The sequence below is a fragment of the Apodemus sylvaticus genome, chromosome 14 (genome assembly GCF_947179515.1).
Source record: "Apodemus sylvaticus chromosome 14, mApoSyl1.1, whole genome shotgun sequence".
NCBI lineage: Eukaryota > Metazoa > Chordata > Mammalia > Rodentia > Muridae > Apodemus > Apodemus sylvaticus.
The window spans coordinates 34,196,991-34,208,401 of NC_067485.1; the positions used below are offsets into that span (position 1 = coordinate 34,196,991).

Consider the following 11,411-nt stretch of genomic DNA (forward strand, 5'->3'; position numbering starts at 1 on the left):
ATGCTAATCAAAAGACTACTGCACACTGGGCCCATATCACCCCCTTCTTCTCGAATGAACAACTCTTTTCCAATAAAATATCCCTCAGGATATCTAGTGAATGTCCAAATTAGTGGTAAAACCAAGCCACTTAAAATGATAGATAGGGGCTGATGTGTTGGATCACTGAGTAAAGGTATTTCTGCACAGCCCAATGATGCAAGTTCAGTCCCCAGTACCCACAAGGTAAGAGAGTAGGAGAGAATTGAATCTAAAAAGTTGTCCGCTGACTTCTATATGCCTTACCCATGCAGCATGTATTAGCTAAGGCAACAAACACATAAACACTTGTGATGTATGTGCACAGGTGTGTGTGTATGTGTGTGTGTGTGTGTATGTGTGTGTGTGTGTGTGTGTGTGAGAGAGAGAGAGAGAGAGAGAGAGACAGAGAGAGAGAGAGAGACAGAGAGAATTAGAAGCAGGATGCTTTTTGAGGTAAAGAAAAGAATTTGACACTTCAAGGATTCCCATGGAAACTGGCAGTGTTTGGCAGGACAGCAAAGGTTGAACAGCTGTGTCCTAGACCCCAAACCTGATTACTGGCCACCTCTAAAAGCAGATTTGACAATCTGTAACCATGTATGCAAGAGTTGGGAGATCTCTCTCTCTCTCTCTCTTTCTCTCTCTCTCTCTCTCTCTCATCAGGGTAAGCCTCCCCCACATCCCCCTCTCCAACTGTTGGTAGACCCTAATGAAGACCAATCTGCATATCTGCTACATATGTGTGGGAAGGCCCAGGTCCAGCCCTTTATGCTCTTTGGTTGGTGGTTCAGTTTCTGGGAGCTCCCAAGGGGCCAGGTTAGTTGACTCTGCTGGTCTTTCTTGTAGAGTCCCTACCCTCTCCAGGTTGTTCAGTCCTTCCCCCAACTCTTCCATAAGACTTCCTGAGAGCTTTGTCTAATGTTTGAATGTGGGTCTCTACATCTGTTTTGATCAGCTGCTGGGTGTAGCCTCTCAGAGGACAGTTAAGCTAGGCTCCTGTCTGTGAATCCAGGCTGGCAGATAGAAACATAGCCTAAAGCTCCAAGGTAACTGAAAGAAAGGCAGGCCAGCAATGTGTCCATATAGATCTTCTGAGGGCGGGCAGCTCAGTGCTTCTACTCCCTCACATTGGCAGGGGTTGCTACTGCATTCATTATGTTCATTTCACACAGGCCACATACTTGGTTATTGTATACGTAAAGGTTCTCACAGACCCTGAGCCAATGGTCCTTAAGTCAGCTGTTCAACTGATGTTAAAAACACCACCCCCACAAACATCTTGGCTTTGTAGGCTGTCTTAGTTAGGGTTTTACTGCTGTGAACAGACACCATGACCAAGGCAACTCTCATAATGACAACATTTAATTCCAGCTGGCTTACAGGTTCAGAGATTCAGTCCATTATCATCAAGGTGGGAGCATGGCAGAATCCAGGCAGGCATGGTACAGAAGAAGCTGGGAGTTCTACTTCTTCATCTGAAGGTAGCTAAGTCTGGCTTCAAGGCAGCTAAAATGAGGGTATTAAAGTCCATGACCACAGTGGCACACCTACTCCAACAAGGCCACAACTACTCCAACAAGGACAAATCTCCCAATAGTGTCACTCCCTGGGCCAAGCATATAGAAATTGTCACATAGGTCTTCTTGATAAAATGAGACTAATATCCATTCCTCTGTTGAAGAACATCTGGGTTCTTTCCAGCTTCTGGCTATTATAAATAAGGCTGCTATGAACATAGTGGAACATGTTTCCTTATTACATGTTGGAGCATCTTCTGGGTATATTCCCAGGAGTAATATAGCTGGGTCCTCAGGTAGTACTATGTCCAATTTTTTGAGGAGCTGCCAAACTGATTTCCAGAATGGTTGTACCAGCTTGCAATCCCACTAGCAATGGAGTAGTGTTCCTTTTCTCCACATCCTCTCCAGCATCTGCTGTCCCCTGACTTTTTGATTTTAGCCATTCTGAGTGGTGTGAGGTAGAATCTCAGGGTTGTTTTGATTTGCATTTCCCTGATAACTAAGGATACTGAACATTTCTTTAGGTGCTTCTCAGCCATTTGATATTCCTCAGTTGAAAATTCTTTGTTTAGCTCTGTATCCCATACAGAAAATGTGGTAAATTTACACTATGGAGTACTACTCAGTTATTAAAAGCAATGACTTAATGAAATTCTTAGGCAACTGGATGGAACTAGAAAATATCATCCTGAGGGACTTCCGGCGGCGGCGGTGGCGGCGGCGGCGGCGGCGGCAGTGCAGCAGTAGCTGGTCCAGCTGAAGGGCCATCAGCAGCGGAGCCAGGGCAACACAGGGACCAGTTAGGCCCTGCGCCCATGACCACTGACCTTCGCTGACCAGCCGGGCGGCAAGCAGCTGCAGTTGTGCTGCGCCTTTCCTGCACGGAGGCCACTTCGGAACTCGGCCTCCCACCAGTCAGGAGAGGTGCATCCATCTTGGTTCCAGACTCCGGGGATCGGACAGACTGAGGTACACAAACATAATCCGAGGCCAACACTGCGGTGGTCTGAGCCCGACGGGCGTTGGCCTGCACCCAGACCCTGGGCGGGTCGGGGTGCCATCGGGGTGCCAACCCAGCCAGGGGGTTTTTTGCCCAGGCCTGCGCGAGCGCCGCCGCCATTTGGCCTGCAGGACGACAGAGAGCTCTGGCGGGCAGACCTGTAACAGGCATAGCCTGAGGCTAACAAAGCGAGGGTCTAGGCCCCAAAAGGCACAGGACTGACCCCAAGGACTGGGCGGCTTGGTGGGCCATATGTGAGTCAACCAGCCCAGGGGATTGTTAGCACAGCAGACTCTCCCGGCACTTTCAGGGAGCGCGGGCGCGCACGCCCGCCCGCCATCCTAGTCACCTGGCAGACCCAATTAACAGTCATAGCCCTAGGGGAACTTTGCTCGGACCTTGGCCTCCCAGGCTTTTGCCTGGACTCAGAGACAGGGGGGCCAGGCTAACCTTGTATGCGACAGCCCGGTTGGTGGATCGGCTGCCCAGAGGAGTGAGCGGAACACAGGGGAGATCACAGCAGCATACACCATCGACACTCCCTGGGGGTGCACACAGGCTCCATCTGGTCCACAGACACAATCTGGGGCAAGGCCTCAGGCAGAAGCCCTCAGCCCTACCCCCTCCGCTTCCAGATCCAGATCAGCCTGGGCGGCAGCACCACATCTCCAAGTCCTGCAAGTAGCTAGCTGGGCTTCCGGGAAGCCAGCTGGGAGAAGTCAGTGTGCTCCAGTGAATCCAGCGGGCCCCAGCGGGAGCCTTCGGGTGCCTGCTTTGGGATCTGAACAGCCTGGGCAGCAGCACCCTGTCTACAAGCAGTGCAGGAGGTAAGCTGTGCACCAGAGGCCAACGGGGAAGGGGCAGCTTACACTGGTGAGTCCAGCACTGACAAGACTAACACCAGTGAGAACTAGATGGCAAAAGGTAAACGCAGGAACGTCACTAACAGAAATCAAGGCAATATGGCAACATCTGAACCTAATTCTCCTCTACCAACATGTCCTGGATACCCCATCACACCAGTAAAACAAGATTTGGATTTAAAATCACTGGTCATGATGCTGGTACAGGAACACATGAAGGACATACTTAAAGAAATTCAGGAGAAAATGGATCAAAAGTTAGAAGCCCTTGCAAGGGAAACACAAAAATCATTGAAAGAAATCCAGGAGAATACAAAAGCCAACAAGGAGGAAATGCAAAAAACACTTAAAGAAATACAGGAGAACTTTGCTCAACAGGCTGAGGTCATGAAAGACGAAACACAAAAATCTCTTAAAGAAATACAGGAGAACTTTGGTCAACAGGCTGAGGTCATGAAAAAGGAAACACAAAAATCTCTTAAAGAATTACAGGAAAACACAAACATGCAAGTGAAGGAGCTAAGCAAAACCATCCAGGATCTAAAATCAGAAGTAGAAACAACTAAGAAAACTCAAAGGGAGACAACTTTGGAGATAGAAAGCCTTGGGAAGAAATCGGGGGACAGAGATGCAAATATCAACAACAGAATACAAGAGATAGAAGAAAGAATCTCAGATGCTGAAGATTCCATAGAAACCATGGACTCAACAGTTAAAGAAAATGCAAAATGCAAAAAGCTTGTAACCCAAAATATCCAGGAAATCCAGGACACAATGAGAAGACCAAACCTAAGGATTATAGGCATAGATGAGAGTGAAGATTTACAACTTAAAGGGCCAGCAAATATCTTCAATAAAATTATGGAAGAAAACTTCCCTAACCTAAAGAGAGAGATGCCCATGAATATACAAGAAGCCTACAGAACTCCAAACAGACTGGACCAGAACAGAAATACTTCCCGTCACATAATAATCAAAACACCTAATGTTCTAAACAAAGAAAGAATACTAAAGGCAGTAAGAGAAAAAGGCCAAGTAACATATAAAGGAAGACCTATCAGAATCACAGCAGACTTTTCACCTGAGACTATGAAGGCTAGAAGGTCCTGGGCAGATCTCATGCAGACTCTAAGAGAACACAAATGCCAACCAAAACTACTATATCCAGCAAAACTCTCAATCACCATAGATGGAGAAACTAAGATATTTCATGACAAAACCAAGTTTACCCAATATCTATCCACAAACCCGGCCCTAAAAAGGATAATAGGAGGACAACACCAATACAAGGAGGGAAACTTCACCCTTGAAAAAGCAAGATAGTAACCTTTCATCAAACCCAAAAGAAGATAAGCATTCAAATTTAAAAAATAACGTCAAAAATGATAGGAAGTAACAATCACTATTCCTTAATATCTCTTAACATCAATAGACTTAATGCCCCAATAAAAAGACACAGACTAACTGACTGGATACGTAAACAGGACCCTACATTTTGCTGCTTACAGGAAACACACCTCAGGGTCAAAGACAAACACTACCTTAGAGTAAAAGGCTGGAAGACAATTTTACAAGCAAATGGTCTCAGGAAACAAGCTGGAGTAGCCATTTTAATATCAGATAAAATTGACTTTCAACCCAAAGTCATCAAAAGGGACCCTGAGGGACACTTCTTGCTGGTCAAAGGAAAAATACAAAAAGAAGAACTGTCAATCCTGAACATCTATGCCCCAAATGCAAGGGCACCCTCTTTTGTAAAAGAAACTTTATTAAAACTAAAAGCACACATTGCACCTAACACAATAATTGTGGGTGACTTCAACACTGCACTTTCCTCAATGGACCGATCAGGAAAACAGAAACTAAACAGGGACACAATGAAACTAATTGAAGCTTTGGACCAATTAGATTTAACAGATATATATAGAACATTCTATCCTAAGACAAAAGAATATACCTTTTTCTCAGCACCTCATGGTACCTTCTCCAAAATCGACCATATAATTGGTCACAAGACAGACCTCAACAAATATAAGAAGATAGAACTAATCCCATGCCTCCTATCTGATCACTATGTAGTAAAAGTGGTCTTCAATAGCAACAGAAACAACAGAAAACCCACATACACGTGGAAACTGAACAATACTCTACTCAATGATACCTTGGTCAAGGAAGAAATAAAGAAAGAAATTAAAGACTTTTTAGAACACAATGAAAATGAAAACACAACATACCCAAATCTATGGGACACAATGAAAGCAGTGCTAAGACGAAAACTCATAGCCCTGAGTGCCTCCAAAAAGAAAATGGAGAGAGCATACATTACCAGCTTAATGACACACCTGAAAGCCCTAGAACAAAAAGAAGCTATTTCGCCCAGGAGGAGTAGAAGACAGGAAATCATCAAACTCAGGGCCGAAATCAATCAAGTAGAAACAAAGAAAACCATACAAAAAATCAACAAAACCAGGAGCTGGTTCTTTGAGAAAATCAACAAGATAGATAAACCCTTAGCCAGACTGACCAAAGGGCACAGAGAAAGTATCCAAATTAACAAACTTAGAAATGAAAAGGGAGATATAACAACGGAAACTGAGGAAATCCAAAAAATCATCAGATCCTACTACAAGAGCCTGTACTCAACACAACTGGAGAATCTGGAGGAAATGGACAATTTCCTTGACAGATACCAAATACCAAAATTAAATCAGGACCAACTAGACCATCTAAACAGTCCCATAATGCCTAAAGAAATAGAAGGAGTCATAGAAAGTCTTCCAACCAAAAAAAGCACAGGACCAGATGGCTTCAGTGCAGAATTCTACCAGACCGTCAAAGAAGAGTTAACACCAATACTCTTCAAACTATTCCACAAAATAGAAACAGAAGGAACACTACCCAATTCCTTCTACGAAGCCACAATTACGCTGATACCAAAGCCACACAAAGATCCAACAAAGAAAGAGAACTTCAGACCAATTTCCCTTATGAACATCGATGCAAAAATACTCAATAAAATTCTTGCCAACCGAATCCAAGAACACATCAAAACGATCATCCACCATGATCAAGTAGGCTTTATCCCGGGAATGCAGGGTTGGTTCAATATACGGAAATCCATCAATACAATCCACTACATAAACAAACTCAAAGAACAAAACCACATGGTCATTTCATTGGATGCTGAAAAAGCATTTGACAAAATTCAGCATCCCTTCATGCTTAAAGTCTTGGAGAGAACAGGAATTCAAGGCCCATACCTAAACATAGTAAAAGCAATATACAGCAAACCGGTAGCCAGCATCAAACTAAATCGAGAGAAACTTGAAGCAATCCCACTGAAATCAGGGACCAGACAAGGCTGCCCCCTTTCTCCTTATCTTTTCAATATTGTACTTGAGGTACTAGCTCAGGCAATTCGACAACATAAGGAGGTCAAAGGGATACAAATTGGAAAGGAAGAAGTCAAACTATCATTATTTGCAGACAGCATGATCGTCTACCTAAGTGACCCAAAGAACTCCACTAGAGAGCTCCTACAGCTGATAAACAACTTCAGCAAAGTGGCAGGTTATAAAATCAACTCCAGCAAATCAGTGGCCTTCCTATACTCAAAGGATAAGCAGGTTGAGAAAGAAATTAGGGAAATGACCCCCTTCACAATAGCCACAACAGTATAAAGTATCTTGGGGTGACTCTTACCAAACATGTGAAAGATCTGTATGACAAGAACTTCAAGACTCTGAAGAAGGAAATGGAAGAAGACCTCAAAAAATGGGAAAACCTCCCATGCTCATGGATCGGTAGAATCAATATAGTTAAAATGGCCATTTTGCCAAAAGCAATATACAGAGTCAATGCAATACCCATCAAAATCCCAACTCAATTCTTCACAGAGTTAGAAAGAGCAATTATCAAATTCATCTGGAACAACAAAAAACCCAGGATAGCTAAAACTATTCTCAGCAACAAAAGAAAATCTGGGGGAATCAGTATCCCTGACCTCAAGCAATACTACAGAGCAATAGTGTTAAAAACTGCATGGTATTGGTACAATGACAGGCAGGAGGATCAATGGAACAGGATTGAAGATCCAGAAATGAACCCACACACCTATGGCCACTTGATCCTCGACAAAGAGGCTGAAAACATCCAATGGAAAAAAGATAGCCTTTTCAACAAATGGTGTTGGTTCAACTGGAGGTCAGCATGCAGAAGAATGCGAATTGATCCATCCTTGTCTCCTTGTACTAAGCTCAAATCCAAATGGATCAAGGACCTCCACATAAAGCCAGACACTCTGAAGCTAATAGAAAAGAAACTGGGGAAGACCCTTGAGGACATCGGTACAGGGGAAAGTTTCTGAACAGAACACCAATAGCGTATGCTCTAAGAGCAAGAATTGACAAATGGGACCTCATAAGGTTACAGAGTTTCTGTAAGGCAATGGACACCATCAAGAGGACAGATCGGCAACCAACAAATTGGGAAAAAATCTTCACCAACCCTACATCAGATAGAGGGCTAATATCCAATATATATAAAGAACTCAAGAAGTTAGACTCCAGAAAACCGAACAACCCTATTAAAAAATGGGGTACAGAGTTAAACAAAGAATTCACACCTGAAGAACTTCGGATGGCAGAGAAGCATCTTAAAAAATGCTCAACTTCATTAGTCATTAGGGAAATGCAAATCAAAACAACCCTAAGATTTCATCTTACACCAGTCAGAATGGCTAAGATTAAAAATTCAGGAGACAGCAGGTGTTGGAGAGGGTGTGGAGAAAGAGGAACACTCCTCCACTGCTGGTGGGGTTGCAAATTGGTACAACCACTCTGGAAAGCAGTCTGGCGGTTCCTCCGAAAACTGGGCACCTCACTTCCAGAAGATCCTGCTATACCACTCCTGGGCATATATCCAGAGGATTCCCCACCATGTAATAAGGATACATGCTCTACTATGTTCATAGCAGCCCTATTTATAATTGCCAGATGCTGGAAAGAACCCAGGTATCCTCAACAGAAGAGTGGATGCAAAAAATGTGGTATATCTACACAATGGAGTACTATTCAGCCATTAGAAACAATGAATTCATGAAATTCTTAGGCAAATGGATGGAGCTAGAGAACATCATACTAAGTGAGGTAACCCAGACTCAAAAGGTGAATCATGGTATGCACTCACTAATAAGTGGTTATTAACCTAGAAAACTGGAATACCCAAAACATAATCCACACATCAAATGAGATACAAGAAGAAAGGAGGAGTGGCCCCTGGTTCTGGAAAGACTCAGTGAAACAGTATTCGGCCAAACCAGAACGGGGAAGTGGGAAGGGGTGGGAGGGAGGACAGGGGAAGAGAAGGGGGCTTATGGGACTATCGGGGAGTGGGGGGGCTAGAAAAGGGGAAATCATTTGAAATGTAAATAAATTATATCGAATAAAAAAAAAAGAATATATCATCCTGAGTGAGGTAACCCAATCACAAAAGAACACACATGGTATGCACTCACTAATAAATGGATATTAGCCCAGAAGCTCTGAATACCCAAGATATAATTCACAAACCACATGAAGCTCAAGAAGGAAGACCAAAGTGTGGGTGCTTCAGTCCTTCTTAGAAAGGGGAACAAAATACTCATGGGAGCAAATATGGAGAAAAAGTGTAGAATAGAGACTGAAGGAAAGGTCATCCAGAGACTGGCCCATCTGGGGATTTATCCCATATATGGTCACCAAACCCTGACACTGTTGTGGATACCAAGAAATGCTTGCTGAAAGGAGCCTGATATAGCTGTCTCCTGAGAGGCCCTGCCAGAGCCTTACAAATACAGTGGCAGATGCTCACAGCCAACCATTGAACTGAGAGTGGGGTCCCCAATGGAGCAGTTAGAGAAAGGGTGAAAGGACCTGAAGGGGTTTGCAACCTCATAGAAAGAACAATATCAACCAATCAGACCCCCCCCCCCAGATCTTCCAGGGACTAAGCCATCAACCAAGGAGTACACATGGCTCCAGCTACATATGTAGCAGAGGATTGCCTTGTCAGGCATCAATGGGAGGAGAGGTCCTTGGTTCTATGAAGGCTTGATAGATGCCCCAGTGTAGGGAATGGAGGGCGGGAGGTGGGAATGGGTGGGTGGGTGGGTGGGTGGAAGAATACCCTCATAGAAACAAGGGGAGGGAGGATGGAATGGGGAGGAACTGGGAGAGGGGATAACATTTAAAATGTAAATAAAGAAAATATCCAATTAAAAAATCATTTAAGCTCTCTGCTCCTCCCCACTCCAGAGACAGCCACATCTTCTTATGCAGTGCCAGCCTCATCCTGTAGACAAAATGGTGAAGGTCGGTGTGCCTGGATTTGGCTGCATTAAGCACCTGGTTACCAGGGCTGCCTTCTGCAATCTGTCTGGCAAAGTGGAGATTGTTGCCATCAATGACCCCTTTATTGACCTCAACTATATGGTCTACATGTCCAGTCTGACTCCACCCACGGCAAGTTCAATGGCACAGTCAAGGCTGAGAATGGGAAGCTTGTCATCAATGGGAAGCCCATCACCATCTTCCAGGAGCGAGATCCTGCTAACATCAAATGGGGTGATGCCGGTGCTGAGTATGTCGTGGAGTCGACTGGCGTCTTCACCACCATAGAGAAGGTGAAGGCTGGGGCCCACTTGAAGGGTGGGGCCAAAAGGGTCATCATCTCTGCCCCTTCTGCCGATGCCCCCATGCTTGTGATGGGTGTGAACCATGAGAAATATGTCAACTCTCTCAAGATTGTCAGAAATGCATCCTGTACCACTAACTGCTTAGATCCTCTGGCCAAGGTCATCCATGACAACTTTGGCACCATGGAAGGGCTCATGACCACGGTCCATGCAATTATTGCAACTCAGAAGGCTGTGGATGGCCCCTCTGGGAAGCTGTGGCGTGATGGCCATGGGGCTGCCCAGAACATCATCCCTGTATCCACTGGTGCTGCCAAGACTGTGGGCAAGGTCATCCAAGAGCTGAACGGGAAGCTCACTGGCATGGCCTTCCTTGTTCCTACCCACAATGTATCTTTTGTGGATCTGACATGCAGCATGGAGAAACCCACCAAGTATGATGATATCAAGAAGGTGGTTGAAGCAGGCATCCGAGGGCCCATGGAAGGGCATCCTGGACTATACTGAAGACCAGGTTGTCTCCTATGACTTCAACAGCAACTCCCACTCCTCCACCCTTGATGCTGGGGCTGGCATTGCTCTCAATGACAACTTTGTAAAGCTCATTTCCTGGTATGACAATGAGTATGGCTACAGCAACAGGGTGGTGGACCTCATGGCCTACGTGGCCTCCAAGGTGTAAGAACCCCTGGCCCGCCCACCCCAGCAAGAGAGCAAGAGCGACGCCCTCGGTGCTGAGGAGTCCCTGTCCCAGCTCGGCCCCAACACTGAGCAGCTCCCTCAGTTTCCATCCCAGACCCCCATAGTAACAGGAGAAGCCTAGGGAGCCCTCCCACTCTCTTGAATGCCATCAATAAAGTTCGCTGCACCCCCCCAATAGCATTTTAAAATGGAAATAATAACTAGAGATTACACCCGAAGCTTCTGTCATATTATACCTGCCCCAGCTGCTTGAAGAGATCACTTCAGATCCTTTGACTATCATGAACCTCTGGTGAACCATCACTATCACATAGTATAGACCCCACAGCAGCCATTGCTTTTATTCCTTTCACTGGGATAGGATGACAAAGCTATGACCTTGTTTGCAATTGGGCTACCTTTGTCTTGATATCTAGGATCTACATTTTTAAGTGACTAAGGTATAGCAGAAGCTAGAGGTGGGGAAAATTCTCCTGTTAGCACCTAGTGCTCAGCACTGGCAGCTGGTATAGCCATTTCAAATATCCCTGTAAATCCAATCCAAGTCATGTAACACCCCCCCTCTTGTTTTCTTTCTCTGCCCCTTCTCTCTGTCTCAAAATTGTATTAAGAATATCATTGTGTTTATTTTA

The 11,411-nt window shown here is 44.9% G+C and overlaps 1 pseudogene; it reads left to right on the forward strand.

Moving 5' to 3' along the window:
- The first annotated feature begins 9,745 nt into the window (after positions 1–9,745).
- LOC127664534 (glyceraldehyde-3-phosphate dehydrogenase-like) lies at positions 9,746–10,759 on the forward strand (annotated as a pseudogene).
- Positions 10,760–11,411: the final 652 nt, after the last annotated feature.